General features: G+C 40.0%; 1 long non-coding RNA gene across 1 annotated transcript in view; it reads left to right on the forward strand.

The window, feature by feature from the left end:
* LOC309621766 overlaps positions 1-25,059 on the forward strand; it is a 52,456-nt gene that overhangs the window by 26,079 nt on the left and 1,318 nt on the right. The window lies entirely within an intron of this gene.

A 25,059-nucleotide genomic window follows, 5' to 3' on the forward strand; every position in this document is an offset into this window, starting at 1 on the left:
TAGATATACTAATGTATGTTAAATGTATATAAACATATAACATATAAACCATATGAATTATATACTCACCAATACATATAAAATATATAAAGACAAAACACCTACCAAATACCAAGGGAGGTCTACTCAACTTTCTGTAATAACATACAAGGTAACAGGATCCGAAGATGACCAGACATATGTATGAATCATTGAGCAGATTCTGTACAGCCAGAAAACCACAACACTCTAATCAAATTTACTCCGATAAGAAATAGAAATTAAATTTAAAAAACAAACATAAGTAAGGTGACATAAACTTCTGGGGGCTTGTCCCAGCACATTCCACTCTAATTTACAACCTTGGAACACTACTTTCAGGAAGACTCTTTTGCACTAGTAACAAGCGTTGAGAACGTAATAATGCTGCCGCCTTGTGGTTGTTTCCCATAACAGCAGCTTTAAACCAAGTGCTAATGGTTGCTTAATAGTCACAAGGACTGCAGGGCTGTAAATGACACCTGCCCTCAACAAATGCCCTGGGGTAGGGAATAGGCAAGAAAATTCTACACATTACAACTTTTTCAAGAAGTCAATACGAAGAGGGAAGTTGTAGTCACTCTTTAAAAAAGAAGGAAAAGAAAAAAGAGGACATGCCTAAAGTTCAGTATAAGGAATTATTAGCCACATGCAAATCCAACGTGAAAACGTTTCAGCTCACACCAGTCAAATGACCATCAGCAAAAAGTCTACAAACTATAAATGCTAAGGGCTTTTAGAGAACTCTGTAATTTCTAGATGCTGGTGGAATGTAAAGTGGTAACAGCACTAACGAAAACTGAACGGAGCTGCTTTAAAACGTAAAAATTGAGCTACCATATGATGCGGCAGGGCACCTTTTGGGCCTATAACCTAAGACCACAAGAATCGGAAAGACAGAGGCAGGCAAATGTGCACTGCAGCAATACTGAAATAGCCAAGACATGGAAACACAAAAAAGGTCCATAATCAGATGAATGGACAAAGAAGAAGTGGTAATATGGACAGAATGGAATATCCGTCACGGAAAAAAATAAAAGAATGGCATATGCAGCACCACAGAGGAGCCTAGAGATAATCACACAACGTGAAGTAAGTCAGAATGAAAAAGACAAATGCCCTATGATGTCCCTTATGTTATCTGAAAATTCATAAAAATGAACATATTTCCATAGAGAAAGGCAATCTCAGATTGAGAAGACAAACTTATGGTTAAGCCAAAGAAAACGTGTGAGGAATGGATAAATTAGGATATTGGGGTTAACACACATATACTAATACATATAAAATATATAATCCCCAAAGACCTATGGAATACCAAGAGTGGTCTACTCAACACTCTGTAACAACCTACATGGAAAAGGACCCAAAGATCAATAAATATAGGTATATGTGTAAATGAACAAGATTCTGTACTCCTACAAAAAAAAATTTTTTTTCAATCAAATTTGCTCTGATAAAAACTACAACTTAAAGAGACAGACAAGAATTACGGAGGTTAAACTTATGGGGGTTTGTCCTGGCACATTCCACTCTAATCTGCAACCTAAAACCACAACTTGCAGCGAAGTTCTGTTTCCCTAGCAAGCAGAGTTGGCAACGTAGAAATCCTGCCACCCAAAAGCCGTTTCCTCAAACAGCAGCTTTAAATCTACTGCTAATGGTCACTAATATTCACAAGGACTGCAGGGCTGTAAATGACTCATGCCCTCAAAAAATGTCCTGGGGAAGGGAATGGCCAAAAAAATCCAAACGCAGCAAATTTTTCAAGAAGGCAGTTAGAAGTTGTACGTTTCGCTCAATCTTAAAAAAAAAGTGAAAAGGACACTGATAAACGCAAAACATCAGGAAATATGAGACGCATGCAAATCCAATCTACACAAAGGTATCACCTCACACCAGTCAGAATGACCATCAGCAAAAAGTCTACAAACAATAGATGTTGAAGAAGTTGTGGAGAATAGCGTAACCTCTCGGTCTAAGTGGGATGTAAACTGGTAACGGCCAATAATAGGAACAGAATGGCAGCGCATTTAAAGGTAAAAATTGAGTCACCATATGATCCGGAAGTCCCACTATTGGGCCTTTCACCTGTGAAAGTCAGAATCAAAAAGACACGGGATGGGGCTTCCCTGGTGGTGCAGTGGTTGAGAGTCTGCCTGCCAAGGCAGGGGCCACGGGTTCGATCCCTGGTCTGGGAGGATCCCGCATGCCGCGGAGCAATTGGGCCCGTGAGCCAAAGCTGCTGAGCCTGCGCATCTGGAGCCTGTGCTCCGCAGCGGGAGAGGCCGCGATGGTGGGAGGCCCGCGCACCGTGATGAGGAGTGGCCCCCACTTGCCGCAACTGGAGAAAGCCCTCGCACAGAAACAAGGAACCAGCACAGCCAAAAATAAATAAATAAATTAATTAATTAATTTTTAAAAAAATCTTAAAAAAAAAAAGACACGGGATGGAAAATCGTGTATTGCAGCAGTATTTACAATAGCCAAGACATGGAAGCAAACAAAATGTCCATCAACAGATAAATGGACACAGAAGAAGTGGTACACATACCGAATGGAAGAGTAGCCTCGGGAAAAAAATGAACAATGCCGTTTTCAGGACTACACATGAGCCTAGAAATAATCATATTAGCTTAAGTAAGTCAAGAGGGAATGATAAATATCCTATGATATCTTGTATACATGTTAGCCTAAGGTTGCTACCAATAAACATATTTTCACAGAAAAAGACACTCACAGACTTATAAAACAAACTAATGGTTAGCCAAAATGAAAGGTGGGAGGATGGATAAATTAGGACTATGGGGCTAACATAGATATACTAATGTATGTTAAATGTATATAAACATATAACATATAAACCATATGAATTATATACTCACCAATACATATAAAATATATAAAGACAAAACACCTACCAAATACCAAGGGAGGTCTACTCAACTTTCTGTAATAACATACAAGGTAACAGGATCCGAAGATGACCAGACATATGTATGAATCATTGAGCAGATTCTGTACAGCCAGAAAACCACAACACTCTAATCAAATTTACTCCGATAAGAAATAGAAATTAAATTTAAAAAACAAACATAAGTAAGGTGACATAAACTTCTGGGGGCTTGTCCCAGCACATTCCACTCTAATTTACAACCTTGGAACACTACTTTCAGGAAGACTCTTTTGCACTAGTAACAAGCGTTGAGAACGTAATAATGCTGCCGCCTTGTGGTTGTTTCCCATAACAGCAGCTTTAAACCAAGTGCTAATGGTTGCTTAATAGTCACAAGGACTGCAGGGCTGTAAATGACACCTGCCCTCAACAAATGCCCTGGGGTAGGGAATAGGCAAGAAAATTCTACACATTACAACTTTTTCAAGAAGTCAATACGAAGAGGGAAGTTGTAGTCACTCTTTAAAAAAGAAGGAAAAGAAAAAAGAGGACATGCCTAAAGTTCAGTATAAGGAATTATTAGCCACATGCAAATCCAACGTGAAAACGTTTCAGCTCACACCAGTCAAATGACCATCAGCAAAAAGTCTACAAACTATAAATGCTAAGGGCTTTTAGAGAACTCTGTAATTTCTAGATGCTGGTGGAATGTAAAGTGGTAACAGCACTAACGAAAACTGAACGGAGCTGCTTTAAAACGTAAAAATTGAGCTACCATATGATGCGGCAGGGCACCTTTTGGGCCTATAACCTAAGACCACAAGAATCGGAAAGACAGAGGCAGGCAAATGTGCACTGCAGCAATACTGAAATAGCCAAGACATGGAAACACAAAAAAGGTCCATAATCAGATGAATGGACAAAGAAGAAGTGGTAATATGGACAGAATGGAATATCCGTCACGGAAAAAAATAAAAGAATGGCATATGCAGCACCACAGAGGAGCCTAGAGATAATCACACAACGTGAAGTAAGTCAGAATGAAAAAGACAAATGCCCTATGATGTCCCTTATGTTATCTGAAAATTCATAAAAATGAACATATTTCCATAGAGAAAGGCAATCTCAGATTGAGAAGACAAACTTATGGTTAAGCCAAAGAAAACGTGTGAGGAATGGATAAATTAGGATATTGGGGTTAACACACATATACTAATACATATAAAATATATAATCCCCAAAGACCTATGGAATACCAAGAGTGGTCTACTCAACACTCTGTAACAACCTACATGGAAAAGGACCCAAAGATCAATAAATATAGGTATATGTGTAAATGAACAAGATTCTGTACTCCTACAAAAAAAAATTTTTTTTCAATCAAATTTGCTCTGATAAAAACTACAACTTAAAGAGACAGACAAGAATTACGGAGGTTAAACTTATGGGGGTTTGTCCTGGCACATTCCACTCTAATCTGCAACCTAAAACCACAACTTGCAGCGAAGTTCTGTTTCCCTAGCAAGCAGAGTTGGCAACGTAGAAATCCTGCCACCCAAAAGCCGTTTCCTCAAACAGCAGCTTTAAATCTACTGCTAATGGTCACTAATATTCACAAGGACTGCAGGGCTGTAAATGACTCATGCCCTCAAAAAATGTCCTGGGGAAGGGAATGGCCAAAAAAATCCAAACGCAGCAAATTTTTCAAGAAGGCAGTTAGAAGTTGTACGTTTCGCTCAATCTTAAAAAAAAAGTGAAAAGGACACTGATAAACGCAAAACATCAGGAAATATGAGACGCATGCAAATCCAATCTACACAAAGGTATCACCTCACACCAGTCAGAATGACCATCAGCAAAAAGTCTACAAACAATAGATGTTGAAGAAGTTGTGGAGAATAGCGTAACCTCTCGGTCTAAGTGGGATGTAAACTGGTAACGGCCAATAATAGGAACAGAATGGCAGCGCATTTAAAGGTAAAAATTGAGTCACCATATGATCCGGAAGTCCCACTATTGGGCCTTTCACCTGTGAAAGTCAGAATCAAAAAGACACGGGATGGGGCTTCCCTGGTGGTGCAGTGGTTGAGAGTCTGCCTGCCAAGGCAGGGGCCACGGGTTCGATCCCTGGTCTGGGAGGATCCCGCATGCCGCGGAGCAATTGGGCCCGTGAGCCAAAGCTGCTGAGCCTGCGCATCTGGAGCCTGTGCTCCGCAGCGGGAGAGGCCGCGATGGTGGGAGGCCCGCGCACCGTGATGAGGAGTGGCCCCCACTTGCCGCAACTGGAGAAAGCCCTCGCACAGAAACAAGGAACCAGCACAGCCAAAAATAAATAAATAAATTAATTAATTAATTTTTAAAAAAATCTTAAAAAAAAAAAGACACGGGATGGAAAATCGTGTATTGCAGCAGTATTTACAATAGCCAAGACATGGAAGCAAACAAAATGTCCATCAACAGATAAATGGACACAGAAGAAGTGGTACACATACCGAATGGAAGAGTAGCCTCGGGAAAAAAATGAACAATGCCGTTTTCAGGACTACACATGAGCCTAGAAATAATCATATTAGCTTAAGTAAGTCAAGAGGGAATGATAAATATCCTATGATATCTTGTATACATGTTAGCCTAAGGTTGCTACCAATAAACATATTTTCACAGAAAAAGACACTCACAGACTTATAAAACAAACTAATGGTTAGCCAAAATGAAAGGTGGGAGGATGGATAAATTAGGACTATGGGGCTAACATAGATATACTAATGTATGTTAAATGTATATAAACATATAACATATAAACCATATGAATTATATACTCACCAATACATATAAAATATATAAAGACAAAACACCTACCAAATACCAAGGGAGGTCTACTCAACTTTCTGTAATAACATACAAGGTAACAGGATCCGAAGATGACCAGACATATGTATGAATCATTGAGCAGATTCTGTACAGCCAGAAAACCACAACACTCTAATCAAATTTACTCCGATAAGAAATAGAAATTAAATTTAAAAAACAAACATAAGTAAGGTGACATAAACTTCTGGGGGCTTGTCCCAGCACATTCCACTCTAATTTACAACCTTGGAACACTACTTTCAGGAAGACTCTTTTGCACTAGTAACAAGCGTTGAGAACGTAATAATGCTGCCGCCTTGTGGTTGTTTCCCATAACAGCAGCTTTAAACCAAGTGCTAATGGTTGCTTAATAGTCACAAGGACTGCAGGGCTGTAAATGACACCTGCCCTCAACAAATGCCCTGGGGTAGGGAATAGGCAAGAAAATTCTACACATTACAACTTTTTCAAGAAGTCAATACGAAGAGGGAAGTTGTAGTCACTCTTTAAAAAAGAAGGAAAAGAAAAAAGAGGACATGCCTAAAGTTCAGTATAAGGAATTATTAGCCACATGCAAATCCAACGTGAAAACGTTTCAGCTCACACCAGTCAAATGACCATCAGCAAAAAGTCTACAAACTATAAATGCTAAGGGCTTTTAGAGAACTCTGTAATTTCTAGATGCTGGTGGAATGTAAAGTGGTAACAGCACTAACGAAAACTGAACGGAGCTGCTTTAAAACGTAAAAATTGAGCTACCATATGATGCGGCAGGGCACCTTTTGGGCCTATAACCTAAGACCACAAGAATCGGAAAGACAGAGGCAGGCAAATGTGCACTGCAGCAATACTGAAATAGCCAAGACATGGAAACACAAAAAAGGTCCATAATCAGATGAATGGACAAAGAAGAAGTGGTAATATGGACAGAATGGAATATCCGTCACGGAAAAAAATAAAAGAATGGCATATGCAGCACCACAGAGGAGCCTAGAGATAATCACACAACGTGAAGTAAGTCAGAATGAGAAAGACAAATGCCCTATGATGTCCCTTATGTTATCTGAAAATTCATAAAAATGAACATATTTCCATAGAGAAAGGCAATCTCAGATTGAGAAGACAAACTTATGGTTAAGCCAAAGAAAACGTGTGAGGAATGGATAAATTAGGATATTGGGGTTAACACACATATACTAATACATATAAAATATATAATCCCCAAAGACCTATGGAATACCAAGAGTGGTCTACTCAACACTCTGTAACAACCTACATGGAAAAGGACCCAAAGATCAATAAATATAGGTATATGTGTAAATGAACAAGATTCTGTACTCCTACAAAAAAAAAATTTTTTTCAATCAAATTTGCTCTGATAAAAACTACAACTTAAAGAGACAGACAAGAATTACGGAGGTTAAACTTATGGGGGTTTGTCCTGGCACATTCCACTCTAATCTGCAACCTAAAACCACAACTTGCAGCGAAGTTCTGTTTCCCTAGCAAGCAGAGTTGGCAACGTAGAAATCCTGCCACCCAAAAGCCGTTTCCTCAAACAGCAGCTTTAAATCTACTGTTAATGGTCACTAATATTCACAAGGACTGCAGGGCTGTAAATGACTCATGCCCTCAAAAAATGTCCTGGGGAAGGGAATGGCCAAAAAAATCCAAACGCAGCAAATTTTTCAAGAAGGCAGTTAGAAGTTGTACGTTTCGCTCAATCTTAAAAAAAAAGTGAAAAGGACACTGATAAACGCAAAACATCAGGAAATATGAGACGCATGCAAATCCAATCTACACAAAGGTATCACCTCACACCAGTCAGAATGACCATCAGCAAAAAGTCTACAAACAATAGATGTTGAAGAAGTTGTGGAGAATAGCGTAACCTCTCGGTCTAAGTGGGATGTAAACTGGTAACGGCCAATAATAGGAACAGAATGGCAGCGCATTTAAAGGTAAAAATTGAGTCACCATATGATCCGGAAGTCCCACTATTGGGCCTTTCACCTGTGAAAGTCAGAATCAAAAAGACACGGGATGGGGCTTCCCTGGTGGTGCAGTGGTTGAGAGTCTGCCTGCCAAGGCAGGGGCCACGGGTTCGATCCCTGGTCTGGGAGGATCCCGCATGCCGCGGAGCAATTGGGCCCGTGAGCCAAAGCTGCTGAGCCTGCACATCTGGAGCCTGTGCTCCGCAGCGGGAGAGGCCGCGATGGTGGGAGGCCCGCGCACCGTGATGAGGAGTGGCCCCCACTTGCCGCAACTGGAGAAAGCCCTCGCACAGAAACAAGGAACCAGCACAGCCAAAAATAAATAAATAAATTAATTAATTAATTTTAAAAAAAATCTTAAAAAAAAAAAGACACGGGATGGAAAATCGTGTATTGCAGCAGTATTTACAATAGCCAAGACATGGAAGCAAACAAAATGTCCATCAACAGATAAATGGACACAGAAGAAGTGGTACACATACCGAATGGAAGAGTAGCCTCGGGAAAAAAATGAACAATGCCGTTTTCAGGACTACACATGAGCCTAGAAATAATCATATTAGCTTAAGTAAGTCAAGAGGGAATGATAAATATCCTATGATATCTTGTATACATGTTAGCCTAAGGTTGCTACCAATAAACATATTTTCACAGAAAAAGACACTCACAGACTTATAAAACAAACTAATGGTTAGCCAAAATGAAAGGTGGGAGGATGGATAAATTAGGACTATGGGGCTAACATAGATATACTAATGTATGTTAAATGTATATAAACATATAACATATAAACCATATGAATTATATACTCACCAATACATATAAAATATATAAAGACAAAACACCTACCAAATACCAAGGGAGGTCTACTCAACTTTCTGTAATAACATACAAGGTAACAGGATCCGAAGATGACCAGACATATGTATGAATCATTGAGCAGATTCTGTACAGCCAGAAAACCACAACACTCTAATCAAATTTACTCCGATAAGAAATAGAAATTAAATTTAAAAAACAAACATAAGTAAGGTGACATAAACTTCTGGGGGCTTGTCCCAGCACATTCCACTCTAATTTACAACCTTGGAACACTACTTTCAGGAAGACTCTTTTGCACTAGTAACAAGCGTTGAGAACGTAATAATGCTGCCGCCTTGTGGTTGTTTCCCATAACAGCAGCTTTAAACCAAGTGCTAATGGTTGCTTAATAGTCACAAGGACTGCAGGGCTGTAAATGACACCTGCCCTCAACAAATGCCCTGGGGTAGGGAATAGGCAAGAAAATTCTACACATTACAACTTTTTCAAGAAGTCAATACGAAGAGGGAAGTTGTAGTCACTCTTTAAAAAAGAAGGAAAAGAAAAAAGAGGACATGCCTAAAGTTCAGTATAAGGAATTATTAGCCACATGCAAATCCAACGTGAAAACGTTTCAGCTCACACCAGTCAAATGACCATCAGCAAAAAGTCTACAAACTATAAATGCTAAGGGCTTTTAGAGAACTCTGTAATTTCTAGATGCTGGTGGAATGTAAAGTGGTAACAGCACTAACGAAAACTGAACGGAGCTGCTTTAAAACGTAAAAATTGAGCTACCATATGATGCGGCAGGGCACCTTTTGGGCCTATAACCTAAGACCACAAGAATCGGAAAGACAGAGGCAGGCAAATGTGCACTGCAGCAATACTGAAATAGCCAAGACATGGAAACACAAAAAAGGTCCATAATCAGATGAATGGACAAAGAAGAAGTGGTAATATGGACAGAATGGAATATCCGTCACGGAAAAAAATAAAAGAATGGCATATGCAGCACCACAGAGGAGCCTAGAGATAATCACACAACGTGAAGTAAGTCAGAATGAGAAAGACAAATGCCCTATGATGTCCCTTATGTTATCTGAAAATTCATAAAAATGAACATATTTCCATAGAGAAAGGCAATCTCAGATTGAGAAGACAAACTTATGGTTAAGCCAAAGAAAACGTGTGAGGAATGGATAAATTAGGATATTGGGGTTAACACACATATACTAATACATATAAAATATATAATCCCCAAAGACCTATGGAATACCAAGAGTGGTCTACTCAACACTCTGTAACAACCTACATGGAAAAGGACCCAAAGATCAATAAATATAGGTATATGTGTAAATGAACAAGATTCTGTACTCCTACAAAAAAAAAATTTTTTTCAATCAAATTTGCTCTGATAAAAACTACAACTTAAAGAGACAGACAAGAATTACGGAGGTTAAACTTATGGGGGTTTGTCCTGGCACATTCCACTCTAATCTGCAACCTAAAACCACAACTTGCAGCGAAGTTCTGTTTCCCTAGCAAGCAGAGTTGGCAACGTAGAAATCCTGCCACCCAAAAGCCGTTTCCTCAAACAGCAGCTTTAAATCTACTGCTAATGGTCACTAATATTCACAAGGACTGCAGGGCTGTAAATGACTCATGCCCTCAAAAAATGTCCTGGGGAAGGGAATGGCCAAAAAAATCCAAACGCAGCAAATTTTTCAAGAAGGCAGTTAGAAGTTGTACGTTTCGCTCAATCTTAAAAAAAAAGTGAAAAGGACACTGATAAACGCAAAACATCAGGAAATATGAGACGCATGCAAATCCAATCTACACAAAGGTATCACCTCACACCAGTCAGAATGACCATCAGCAAAAAGTCTACAAACAATAGATGTTGAAGAAGTTGTGGAGAATAGCGTAACCTCTCGGTCTAAGTGGGATGTAAACTGGTAACGGCCAATAATAGGAACAGAATGGCAGCGCATTTAAAGGTAAAAATTGAGTCACCATATGATCCGGAAGTCCCACTATTGGGCCTTTCACCTGTGAAAGTCAGAATCAAAAAGACACGGGATGGGGCTTCCCTGGTGGTGCAGTGGTTGAGAGTCTGCCTGCCAAGGCAGGGGCCACGGGTTCGATCCCTGGTCTGGGAGGATCCCGCATGCCGCGGAGCAATTGGGCCCGTGAGCCAAAGCTGCTGAGCCTGCGCATCTGGAGCCTGTGCTCCGCAGCGGGAGAGGCCGCGATGGTGGGAGGCCCGCGCACCGTGATGAGGAGTGGCCCCCACTTGCCGCAACTGGAGAAAGCCCTCGCACAGAAACAAGGAACCAGCACAGCCAAAAATAAATAAATAAATTAATTAATTAATTTTAAAAAAAATCTTAAAAAAAAAAAGACACGGGATGGAAAATCGTGTATTGCAGCAGTATTTACAATAGCCAAGACATGGAAGCAAACAAAATGTCCATCAACAGATAAATGGACACAGAAGAAGTGGTACACATACCGAATGGAAGAGTAGCCTCGGGAAAAAAATGAACAATGCCGTTTTCAGGACTACACATGAGCCTAGAAATAATCATATTAGCTTAAGTAAGTCAAGAGGGAATGATAAATATCCTATGATATCTTGTATACATGTTAGCCTAAGGTTGCTACCAATAAACATATTTTCACAGAAAAAGACACTCACAGACTTATAAAACAAACTAATGGTTAGCCAAAATGAAAGGTGGGAGGATGGATAAATTAGGACTATGGGGCTAACATAGATATACTAATGTATGTTAAATGTATATAAACATATAACATATAAACCATATGAATTATATACTCACCAATACATATAAAATATATAAAGACAAAACACCTACCAAATACCAAGGGAGGTCTACTCAACTTTCTGTAATAACATACAAGGTAACAGGATCCGAAGATGACCAGACATATGTATGAATCATTGAGCAGATTCTGTACAGCCAGAAAACCACAACACTCTAATCAAATTTACTCCGATAAGAAATAGAAATTAAATTTAAAAAACAAACATAAGTAAGGTGACATAAACTTCTGGGGGCTTGTCCCAGCACATTCCACTCTAATTTACAACCTTGGAACACTACTTTCAGGAAGACTCTTTTGCACTAGTAACAAGCGTTGAGAACGTAATAATGCTGCCGCCTTGTGGTTGTTTCCCATAACAGCAGCTTTAAACCAAGTGCTAATGGTTGCTTAATAGTCACAAGGACTGCAGGGCTGTAAATGACACCTGCCCTCAACAAATGCCCTGGGGTAGGGAATAGGCAAGAAAATTCTACACATTACAACTTTTTCAAGAAGTCAATACGAAGAGGGAAGTTGTAGTCACTCTTTAAAAAAGAAGGAAAAGAAAAAAGAGGACATGCCTAAAGTTCAGTATAAGGAATTATTAGCCACATGCAAATCCAACGTGAAAACGTTTCAGCTCACACCAGTCAAATGACCATCAGCAAAAAGTCTACAAACTATAAATGCTAAGGGCTTTTAGAGAACTCTGTAATTTCTAGATGCTGGTGGAATGTAAAGTGGTAACAGCACTAACGAAAACTGAACGGAGCTGCTTTAAAACGTAAAAATTGAGCTACCATATGATGCGGCAGGGCACCTTTTGGGCCTATAACCTAAGACCACAAGAATCGGAAAGACAGAGGCAGGCAAATGTGCACTGCAGCAATACTGAAATAGCCAAGACATGGAAACACAAAAAAGGTCCATAATCAGATGAATGGACAAAGAAGAAGTGGTAATATGGACAGAATGGAATATCCGTCACGGAAAAAAATAAAAGAATGGCATATGCAGCACCACAGAGGAGCCTAGAGATAATCACACAACGTGAAGTAAGTCAGAATGAGAAAGACAAATGCCCTATGATGTCCCTTATGTTATCTGAAAATTCATAAAAATGAACATATTTCCATAGAGAAAGGCAATCTCAGATTGAGAAGACAAACTTATGGTTAAGCCAAAGAAAACGTGTGAGGAATGGATAAATTAGGATATTGGGGTTAACACACATATACTAATACATATAAAATATATAATCCCCAAAGACCTATGGAATACCAAGAGTGGTCTACTCAACACTCTGTAACAACCTACATGGAAAAGGACCCAAAGATCAATAAATATAGGTATATGTGTAAATGAACAAGATTCTGTACTCCTACAAAAAAAAAATTTTTTTCAATCAAATTTGCTCTGATAAAAACTACAACTTAAAGAGACAGACAAGAATTACGGAGGTTAAACTTATGGGGGTTTGTCCTGGCACATTCCACTCTAATCTGCAACCTAAAACCACAACTTGCAGCGAAGTTCTGTTTCCCTAGCAAGCAGAGTTGGCAACGTAGAAATCCTGCCACCCAAAAGCCGTTTCCTCAAACAGCAGCTTTAAATCTACTGCTAATGGTCACTAATATTCACAAGGACTGCAGGGCTGTAAATGACTCATGCCCTCAAAAAATGTCCTGGGGAAGGGAATGGCCAAAAAAATCCAAACGCAGCAAATTTTTCAAGAAGGCAGTTAGAAGTTGTACGTTTCGCTCAATCTTAAAAAAAAAGTGAAAAGGACACTGATAAACGCAAAACATCAGGAAATATGAGACGCATGCAAATCCAATCTACACAAAGGTATCACCTCACACCAGTCAGAATGACCATCAGCAAAAAGTCTACAAACAATAGATGTTGAAGAAGTTGTGGAGATTAGCGTAACCTCTCGGTCTAAGTGGGATGTAAACTGGTAACGGCCAATAATAGGAACAGAATGGCAGCGCATTTAAAGGTAAAAATTGAGTCACCATATGATCCGGAAGTCCCACTATTGGGCCTTTCACCTGTGAAAGTCAGAATCAAAAAGACACGGGATGGGGCTTCCCTGGTGGTGCAGTGGTTGAGAGTCTGCCTGCCAAGGCAGGGGCCACGGGTTCGATCCCTGGTCTGGGAGGATCCCGCATGCCGCGGAGCAATTGGGCCCGTGAGCCAAAGCTGCTGAGCCTGCGCATCTGGAGCCTGTGCTCCGCAGCGGGAGAGGCCGCGATGGTGGGAGGCCCGCGCACCGTGATGAGGAGTGGCCCCCACTTGCCGCAACTGGAGAAAGCCCTCGCACAGAAACAAGGAACCAGCACAGCCAAAAATAAATAAATAAATTCATTAATTAATTTAAAAAAAAATCTTAAAAAAAAAAGACACGGGATGGAAAATCGTGTATTGCAGCAGTATTTACAATAGCCAAGACATGGAAGCAAACAAAATGTCCATCAACAGATAAATGGACACAGAAGAAGTGGTACACATACCGAATGGAAGAGTAGCCTCGGGAAAAAAATGAACAATGCCGTTTTCAGGACTACACATGAGCCTAGAAATAATCATATTAGCTTAAGTAAGTCAAGAGGGAATGATAAATATCCTATGATATCTTGTATACATGTTAGCCTAAGGTTGCTACCAATAAACATATTTTCACAGAAAAAGACACTCACAGACTTATAAAACAAACTAATGGTTAGCCAAAATGAAAGGTGGGAGGATGGATAAATTAGGACTATGGGGCTAACATAGATATACTAATGTATGTTAAATGTATATAAACATATAACATATAAACCATATGAATTATATACTCACCAATACATATAAAATATATAAAGACAAAACACCTACCAAATACCAAGGGAGGTCTACTCAACATTCTGTAATAACATACAAGGTAACAGGATCCGAAGATGACCAGACATATGTATGAATCATTGAGCAGATTCTGTACAGCCAGAAAACCACAACACTCTAATCAAATTTACTCCGATAAGAAATAGAAATTAAATTTAAAAAACAAACATAAGTAAGGTGACATAAACTTCTGGGGGCTTGTCCCAGCACATTCCACTCTAATTTACAACCTTGGAACACTACTTTCAGGAAGACTCTTTTGCACTAGTAACAAGCGTTGAGAACGTAATAATGCTGCCGCCTTGTGGTTGTTTCCCATAACAGCAGCTTTAAACCAAGTGCTAATGGTTGCTTAATAGTCACAAGGACTGCAGGGCTGTAAATGACACCTGCCCTCAACAAATGCCCTGGGGTAGGGAATAGGCAAGAAAATTCTACACATTACAACTTTTTCAAGAAGTCAATACGAAGAGGGAAGTTGTAGTCACTCTTTAAAAAAGAAGGAAAAGAAAAAAGAGGACATGCCTAAAGTTCAGTATAAGGAATTATTAGCCACATGCAAATCCAACGTGAAAACGTTTCAGCTCACACCAGTCAAATGACCATCAGCAAAAAGTCTACAAACTATAAATGCTAAGGGCTTTTAGAGAACTCTGTAATTTCTAGATGCTGGTGGAATGTAAAGTGGTAACAGCACTAACGAAAACTGAACGGAGCTGCTTTAAAACGTAAAAATTGAGCTACCATATGATGCGGCAGGGCACCTTTTGGGCCTATAACCTAAGACCACAAGAATCGGAAAGACAGAGGCAGGCAAATGTGCACTGCAGCAATACTGAAATAGCCAAGACATGGAAACACAAAAAAGGTCCATAATCAGATGAATGGACAAAGAAGAAGTGGTAATATGGACAGAATGGAATATCCGTCACGGAAAAAAATAAAAGAATGGCATATGCAGCACCACAGAGGAGCCTAGAGATAATCACACAACGTGAAGTAAGTCAGAATGAGAAAGACAAATGCCCTATGATGTCCCTTATGTTATCTGAAAATTCATAAAAATGAACATATTTCCATAGAGAAAGGCAATCTCAGATTGAGAAGACAAACTTATGGTTAAGCCAAAGAAAACGTGTGAGGAATGGATAAATTAGGATATTGGGGTTAACACACATATACTAATACATATAAAATATATAATCCCCAAAGACCTATGGAATACCAAGAGTGGTCTACTCAACACTCTGTAACAACCTACATGGAAAAGGACCCAAAGATCAATAAATATAGGTATATGTGTAAATGAACAAGATTCTGTACTCCTACAAAAAAAAAATTTTTTTCAATCAAATTTGCTCTGATAAAAACTACAACTTAAAGAGACAGACAAGAATTACGGAGGTTAAACTTATGGGGGTTTGTCCTGGCACATTCCACTCTAATCTGCAACCTAAAACCACAACTTGCAGCGAAGTTCTGTTTCCCTAGCAAGCAGAGTTGGCAACGTAGAAATCCTGCCACCCAAAAGCCGTTTCCTCAAACAGCAGCTTTAAATCTACTGCTAATGGTCACTAATATTCACAAGGACTGCAGGGCTGTAAATGACTCATGCCCTCAAAAAATGTCCTGGGGAAGGGAATGGCCAAAAAAATCCAAACGCAGCAAATTTTTCAAGAAGGCAGTTAGAAGTTGTACGTTTCGCTCAATCTTAAAAAAAAAGTGAAAAGGACACTGATAAACGCAAAACATCAGGAAATATGAGACGCATGCAAATCCAATCTACACAAAGGTATCACCTCACACCAGTCAGAATGACCATCAGCAAAAAGTCTACAAACAATAGATGTTGAAGAAGTTGTGGAGAATAGCGTAACCTCTCGGTCTAAGTGGGATGTAAACTGGTAACGGCCAATAATAGGAACAGAATGGCAGCGCATTTAAAGGTAAAAATTGAGTCACTATATGATCCGGAAGTCCCACTATTGGGCCTTTCACCTGTGAAAGTCAGAATCAAAAAGACACGGGATGGGGCTTCCCTGGTGGTGCAGTGGTTGAGAGTCTGCCTGCCAAGGCAGGGGCCACGGGTTCGATCCCTGGTCTGGGAGGATCCCGCATGCCGCGGAGCAATTGGGCCCGTGAGCCAAAGCTGCTGAGCCTGCGCATCTGGAGCCTGTGCTCCGCAGCGGGAGAGGCCGCGATGGTGGGAGGCCCGCGCACCGTGATGAGGAGTGGCCCCCACTTGCCGCAACTGGAGAAAGCCCTCGCACAGAAACAAGGAACCAGCACAGCCAAAAATAAATAAATAAATTAATTAATTAATTTAAAAAAAAATCTTAAAAAAAAAAAGACACGGGATGGAAAATCGTGTATTGCAGCAGTATTTACAATAGCCAAGACATGGAAGCAAACAAAATGTCCATCAACAGATAAATGGACAAAGAAGAAGTGGTACACATACCAAATGGAATAGTAGCCTCGGGAAAAAAATGAACAATGCTGTTTTCAGGACTACAGATGAGCCTAGAAATAATCATATTAGGTTAAGTAAGTCAAAAGGGAATGACAAATATCCTATGATATCATGTGTACATGTTATCCTAAGATTACTACCAATGAACATATTTCCACAGAAACAGACACTCACAGACTTATACAACAAACTAATGGTTAGCCAAAATGAAAGGTGGGAGGATGGATAAATTAAGACTATGGGGCTAACATAGATATACTAATGTATGTTAAATATATATAAACATGTAACATATAAACTATATGAATTATATAGTCACCAATACATATAAAATATATAATGACAAAACACCTACCAAATACCAAGGGAGGTCTACTCAACATTCTGTAATAACATACCTGGTAACAGGATCCGAACATGAACAGACATATGTATGAATCATTGAGCAGATTCTGTACAGCCAGACAATCACAAAACTCTAGTCAAATTTACTCCGATAAGAAATAGAAATTCAATTTAAAAAGCAAACATAAGTAAGGAGAAATAAACTTCTGGGGGCTTGTCCCAGCACATTCCACTCTAATTTACAACCTTGGAACACTACCTCCAGGAAGACTCTTTTGCACTAGTAACAAGAGTTGAGAACGTAATGATGCTGCCGCCTTGTGGCTGTTTCCCACAACAGCAGCTTTAAACAAAGTGCTAATGTTTGCTTAATAGTCACAAGGACTGCAGGGCTGTAAATGACACCTGCCCTCAAAAAATGCTCTGCGGTAGGGAATACGCAAGAAAATTCAACACAAGACAAATTTTTCAAGAAGTCAATAAGAAGAGGGAAGTTGTAGTCACTCTTCAAAAAAAAGGAAAAGAAAAAAAGGACATGCCTAAAGCTTAGTATAAGGAATTATTAGCCATATGCAAATCCAATGTCGAAAAAGGTTTCAGCTCACACCAGTCAAATGACCATCAGCAAAAGTCTACAAACTATAAATGTTGAAGGGGTTTTAGAGAACTCTGTACCTTCTAGCTGCTGCTGGGATGTAAAGTGGTAACAGCACTAACAAAAACTGAATGGAGCTGCTTGAAAAGGTAAAAATTGAGCTACCAGATGATGCGGCAGGGCACCTTTTGGGCCTATTACCTAAGACCACAAGAATCGGAAAGACAGAGGCAGGCAAATGTCTAAGTCTGTATCTGTTACCATGTTACCATGTTACCATGTCTTTAACGAGGAAATGTCAGAACTGACTTACCAAAAAAAAGTGTTTTGTTTGTTTGTTTTAATTACAGTCACGGTGAGTAAGACGTAGCTCAGAACAGCTAATGTGACTTAGTGATTCTCTCATCAGGAAATACAGTTTCTACTTCCCTGTTTATTCTCCACATCCTCTAGTAAGCAAAGTTTCAATGAAAGATAAATCTACAGGGCGAAAAGAAAAGAAAACTTACATGTGTTGATAAGATCATTTTGACAGGTTGTACCACGTATGTTAGTGTTTCTGGGGGTGGACACAAGCCAGAGCTCCTTACTCTGACATTTTCACTGATGTCATTCCCTTTGATCCTCAATTTGAAAGTGGATAAAAATGTTTTCTATGTTTTCTTCTTTAAGAAATTAAATAAAGAATGCTTTCTAGACATGACTCTCTAATGATTTTCAGTCAGTGGTCACCAACGGAGGTAAAGCACAGAATCTCATCACCACAGAAGGGTGACATTCAGTCAGGTAAGAAAATTCTACCCGAAATCAGAGCTTCATCTTTAACATGAAATCAAAGGCTTTCACAGGTTCTTCATCATTCTGCACTCAGCCCTACCATATGGGATTGGCTCTGAGAATCTCACATCAGATGACTGACAAACATGTCATAGTACACTGATCTGGTACCAGATCCTACCTCTGTTAATGATCTCCTGCAGGGACATTGGAATATTCTAGGATATTTCCTGGAGCCCTCTACTCTATACAGGTACACTTCTAAGTAGAAACAGAAGCTTTGATTTTCACTGGGACCCCTGCTCTGTCCAACCAACCTCTCTAGAAATATGATGTTCTAATGTCTCCTGATTAGAACATTTCAAGGTCTCTCCCTGTGCTAATTTAGTAAAGGTAAAAGAGAAACAAGAAAGAGCAAACGGGCTTCCCTGGTGGCGCAGTGGTTGAGAGTCTGCCTGCCAATGCAGGGGATGCGGGTTTGAGCCCTGGTCTGTGAAGATCCCACATGCCGCGGAGTAACTGGGCCCATGAGCCACAATTACTGAGCCTGCGCGTCTGGAGCCTGTGCTCCGCAACAAGAGAGGACGCGATGGTGAGAGGCCCGCGCACCGCGATGAAGAGTGGTCCCCACTTGCCACAACTGGAGAAAGCCCTCGCACGGAAACAAAGACTCAACACAGTCATAATTAATTAATTAATTAATTAATTAATTAATTAATAACGTGAATTTCTTTAAAATAAAAAAGAAAGAGCAAATTATGCAGGGAGCAATATATAAGATTCCTTTACTTAATGTATTTACCTGATATACCCAAATATTGAGAAATATAGATTCATTTCATAATGGTCAAGAAAAGAGGAGGAGGAACCTCCATGCCAACAGTATATATAAAATGGAATCAATATTGCATAAGCTCCAGCTTAAGCTTAGCTACGAGGTACTAACTCTTCTCATAAAGAAACAATAGTTCTCCATCATTTGAAGCACACTGAGGACTCAGACAGCTGGACACTGAGGGTGTAGTCTCCTCACTCGAATTCTGTACCTGCATCACAGAGCCATGAAATATTCCCAAAGAATTATTACGGATGAGGTGGGGGGCCGAAATGAAAAAGATGAACCCATAGTCTGCCCTACCATCTGTTCTGCTGGATATTACCACCATCTTGGCCCAATATGACCTTCCCACTTCTCTCTGGGCCTCCCTACTTTCCACCTCCATCCTCTCATTATATCTTACCTACACTTGGAAACGACTCTAGTTTTTCCACTTATCTTTATCAACAAGTAATCCAAATAGCAACTGTGTATATAACTCCTTAGAAACCTCAGGTCTGACTCACTAATACATGACCTTCGAAGTCCACAGTTTTCCTAATTCCCTTTATTATTTTTTTCTAATTTCCATGTACTTACACTCTCAGGACCTTCACTGTTCTCAAGTTCGTCTTCCCTGCAAAATCTGTCAACCTAGACATAGACTTAAGTACCACCATCTAATTATCTCCTAGGGAATCCAGTTTTTAAAAAAGCCTCAGCAAGCCTTATGGACTTTATTAAAGACTCTTTAAGATAACCCATGGGAGATAGCAGTGTACCCATAGATATCTATTTAATACACCCTCAGAGTAATTTTTTTTTATAAAGTCTCTTCTGGCCAATGAAGACTCTCAGTTCTTCTTCTTCAACATATGCAGGGTCTCACCCTTCTGATTACTCTCTGCTCTACCCCAGGTCCACTCCCTTTCCTGATATTACATTCTTTCCCAATTGTGTATGTTGGTAAAATCAAATAACATAAAATATAACATGTTAATTATTATAAAGTGCACCGTTCAGTTATATTAAATACATTCATATTATTGGGTGATCAACATCACCATTTATCTTTCTAATTCTTTTCTACGTTTTAAAACTGTAACTCTGTATCCTTTAAACATAACTTTCCTTTTTGTTCCATAACCACCTGAAAAGCATCATTACCCCCCCAATTTCTATGGTTTTGACTACACTAAGTACCCCATATAATTGAAATAAGTAGTTATATTGTTATGACTCACTAAAAGTCACAAAAAATGGCATTTTTGGTAGCTCAATTTCCTCAAGATTCATCCATGTTGTAGCATATTCCTAGATCTTTTCCTTCTTAAGGCTGAATAATATTGTGTTATATGGTTATACCACACTTTGCTTATCCAGGAACTAGTGGATGAACACTTAGGTTGCTTTCATATTTTAGCTACTGTGATTATTACTGCTCTAAACACTGGAGTACAAATATTTAAGACTCTGATTTCAATTCCTTTGGGTATACCTCATAGTAAAATTCTTGGATCATGTAGTAATTCTATTTTTCAATATCTGAAAAATTGCCATATTCTTTTGCAAAGCAGCTGTATCATTCTACATGCCCACTGACATAGCACAATGGTTCCAACTCCCTCACATCCTCACCAATACTTGCTTTCTGCTTGTGTATGTGTGTGTGTGCTTGTGTGTGTATGCATGCACACAAATATATAAACATGCATTTAGTGATATGGAGCATCTATTCAAGTGCTTAGTCATTTGTACATCTTTTTGAAGAACCATCCATTCAAGTCTTTTATCCATTTTTGAATCAGGGTGTTTGCTTTTTGTTGAGATGTAGGAATTCTCTGTATATTCTGAATAGAAATCTCTTGTCAGATACATGGCTATCAAATATTTTCTCCCATCTTGTGGGTTGCCATTTTATTCTGTTTACATTTCTTTGATACACATTTTTTTTTTAATTATGTACTGCACATTTTTAATTGTTTTGTTAGCTGTACCTTTGTTGTTCCGTCGTTTCATATTGAGGAAAACACTGCCAAATCCAATGTCATAAAGCCCTTGTCCTGTATCTTCTAATAAGACTTTTTATTTTATTAGGTCTTATAGTTAGTTTCTTGATACGTTTTCATTAATTTTTGCATATGATGTTAGGTATGGGTCCATCTTCCTACTTTTGCATGTTGACAACATGACTTCTCAGCACCATTTGTTGAAAATACTATCCTTTCTACTTTGAAAAGTCTTGGCAACTTGTCAAAAATCATATGGCCATATATCAGGGTTTATTTCTGGGTGTTCTATTCTATTCTATTGGTCTTAAATAAGGGAGAAAATAGTATAACCTATCCAGGTTGATGAAGAACATAAAGAAAGACCAGGACTGAGAATTAGGAGGGCAATATAAAACAGCAGGGAGTAAAAGACAGTGTGAGAGAAGGTCTTGTATTTGCGAGTTCATGGAAATAGGATCATGCTAAAACCACTAAACGCCTGACTTTGAACAATACGGTAAATGTGCTAGCAAGAAACATAACACTTACCCATCTCTGGGAAATATAGTATGGGCATAAAGATAAACTACACACAAATATATTAAACAGGGAAGGGTTTTCATGGTGTGAAAATACTGTGGGATTTGAAATACAATTCACTTCTGTTCTACCATTGTCTCTAAAATTTATCAAAGTGTATATACAAGCAATTCCAATTCTAGTAATGTGCTTGACAGGTTTATATATGAACTCCAGCAGACCACTAAATGTACATTCATAGTAGGACTCTTCCCTAAACCAAAAAACAAAACTCAAAAACTCGAAAGACTAGAGTTCACTTTGTCAACACACATACAGATGCAATGATGGTTAATGGTCCAAAAAAAGAAAGTGAGCATGGGTGCAAGAGGTTAATCCCCAGGCTGGGGTGGGGTGCAGAGTTTGAGGGTAACACAGGTAGAAAAGGCTTTTGTCCTATCCTTGATTTTTGAGGTATGGAAATTCACAGGTCACTACCTTCATTTCAAAATGAATGAATGCACTATTCAATTTCTTTAAACAGGCGAAGTAAACATGAGTGATAATAAATTTCAAACTGTCGCTAATCAAATAAGATACTAAGAAAAATTAAATAATATGATTTAAGAATGAAGTGGACAGATTGTCCAATATGGTAGCATTCAAAGACCCAGAGCTTGATGCCTCTCATGGGCACACCAAAGTCACAACAGTTTACAGAACAGCAATTGATGAAAAAAACCGGGACCTACCGTAAAAGATGTTTTACAGCTAAAGACATAAGGACGGCACCTCGACAAGACAGGAAGGAAGGGCAAAATCTCAGTAGAGTCAAGACCCATACCACCAGGTGGGTGGCCCACAAATGGGAGAATAATTACAATTTCATAGGTGCTCCCAGGTAGCAAGGGGTATGAAGCCAACATCAGGCTCCCAAGCCCAGGGATCCTGTTCTGGAAAGAAGAGTTCCTAGAAAGTTGGGCTTTGAAGACCAGTAGTACTTATTTTCCAGAGAGCCAGAGGGTTGTGGGAAATAGAGATTCCACTCTTAAAAGATGCTCACAAAATCCCACATGATCCGAGAATCAGAACAGAAGCAGTCATTTGAAAGGATCCCGGGTCACACCTACCTCCTGATCTTGGAGAGTCTCCCAGAGAGGCAAGAGGCAACTACAGCACAGCCTCAGGGACAGAGACACTGGCAGCAGCCATTCGGGGGAGCTCCTTCTACCTCGTGGACACTGGTACCAGCAAGCATAATTTCAGAATCCTCCCTCTATCTTTTTAGCCTCAAGACCTAGCCCTACCCATTTCCACCAGACTAGAGACACAAGTACTAGGATGCTGCAGGCCAAGCAACTAACTGAGCAGGGGCATAGCCCCACCCACCGGCAAACAGGCTGCCTTCAGACCCTCTCAATGCACAGCTGCCCCTGGACATGGGCCCAGCCACCAAAAGCCCCAGGACCAGCCTCCACACCTCAGTGGACAGGCACCAGCCCCAGAGTCCCTGGCCCCTCTGACAAGTGAGCCTACTCTGGCCTTGGAGTCAGCCTCACCATCGGCAGGTGATAACTGCACAGGGACTGGATGGAGCTTGGACCTACCCAACAGCAAACCTGCTCTAGCATTGGGATCAGCCTCATACACCAACAGGCACACACCAGCTCCAGGAATACCACAGCTCAGCAGCCTGTGTGACCAGAACACTCACTTGCAGGCCAGAAGCAGCCATGGACTCAGCTGGGTCCTGACCCTGCCCACCAGAATGCCAACACAAGATTAGGGATACCCCAGACCCTGGAGATAGCTGTGTCAGGAACAGTGATCCAACACCAACTTTGCGACTCCTGGGCCCTGCAGCCAGAACTCAGGACCTGTCTCTTCCTCCCAGTAGCCAGCATAGCCCCAGGACCAGTGACTGGGCACTAGCCCTGATTATCACCTGGACTGCAGTTCTACCCATAAGTGAACCAGCACTAGATTTGGTGTCCCCCAGAGTTGTGCAGCCAGCTGCCTTATGATTTAGTCTCACCAAGCAGCACAGACAGCCTCCATACTAGGCAGAGCCTGGCAAACGAGCAGTCTGGGGGCAGCCAAGCCTACCAGACCACCCACAGTAGTCAGCCCACCACAACAGAAGAGCCCAAGCAGCCCACATAGGGGGTACACCTAGAACATATAGTTCTAGTGACCAGGGGACACTGGGTTGCTGGGACACATAGGACCTCTCCTACAAAAGGCCACTTCTCCAAGGTCAGGAAATGTAACGAACCTACTACATACATAGCAATAAAAACAGCAAGTTAAGAAAAATGAGGTGACACAGAAACACGATCCAAATGAAGGAACAAGATAAGAACTCAGAAGAAGATCTAAGTGAAGTGGAGATAGCCAATCTACTCAAGAAAGAGTTCAAGGTAATGACGGTAAAGATGATCAAAGAACTCAGGAGAAGAATGGACGACCAGAGCAAGAAGTTAGAAGTTTTTAAAAAAGAGTTAGACCATTAAAGAACAACAAAACAGAGATGAGGAATGCAATAACTGAAATGAAAAATACACTAAAAGGAAACTACTGTAGACTAAATGATACAGAGGAATGAATCAGAAAACTGAAGGACAGAGTACTGGCAATCACTGAAGATGAACGGTAAAACAATAGATTAAAATGACATGAGGAAAGTTGAACAGACTTGTGAAACAACATCAAGTGTACTAATATTTGCATTATACTGGTCCCAGAAGCAAAAGGGAAGAGAAAGCAGTGTAGAACCTACCTGAAGACATACGAGCTGAAAACTTCCGTAACCTGGGAAAGAAAACAGACATCCAAGGCCAGTAAACACAGTAAGGCCAAAACAGGATCAACCCAAAGAGGACCACACCAAGACTCACTGTAATTAAAATGGCAAAAAAAAATAAAGATAAAAAGACACTATTAAAAGGAGCAAAGGAAAAGCAACAAGTTACAAACATGGGAACTTGCATAAAGTTATCAGCTGACTTTTCAGGATAACCTCTGCATGCCAGAAGGGAGTGGCATGGTATATTTAAAGTCATGAAAGGGAAAAGCCCATAACCAAAAATACTCTACCCAGCAAGGCTCTCCTTCAGATTTGATGGAGAGATCTAAAGTTTTACAGAGAAGCAAAACTAAAAGAGCTCAGCATCGCCAAACCAGCTTTATGAGAAATCTTAAGGGGGCTTTTCTAAGTGAAAAAGAAAAGGCCACGACTGAAACATAAAAATTAGGAAAGGAA

The sequence above is a fragment of the Balaenoptera borealis genome, assembly GCF_965194805.1.
Source record: "Balaenoptera borealis genome assembly, contig: HAP1_SCAFFOLD_978, whole genome shotgun sequence".
Lineage (NCBI taxonomy): Eukaryota > Metazoa > Chordata > Mammalia > Artiodactyla > Balaenopteridae > Balaenoptera > Balaenoptera borealis.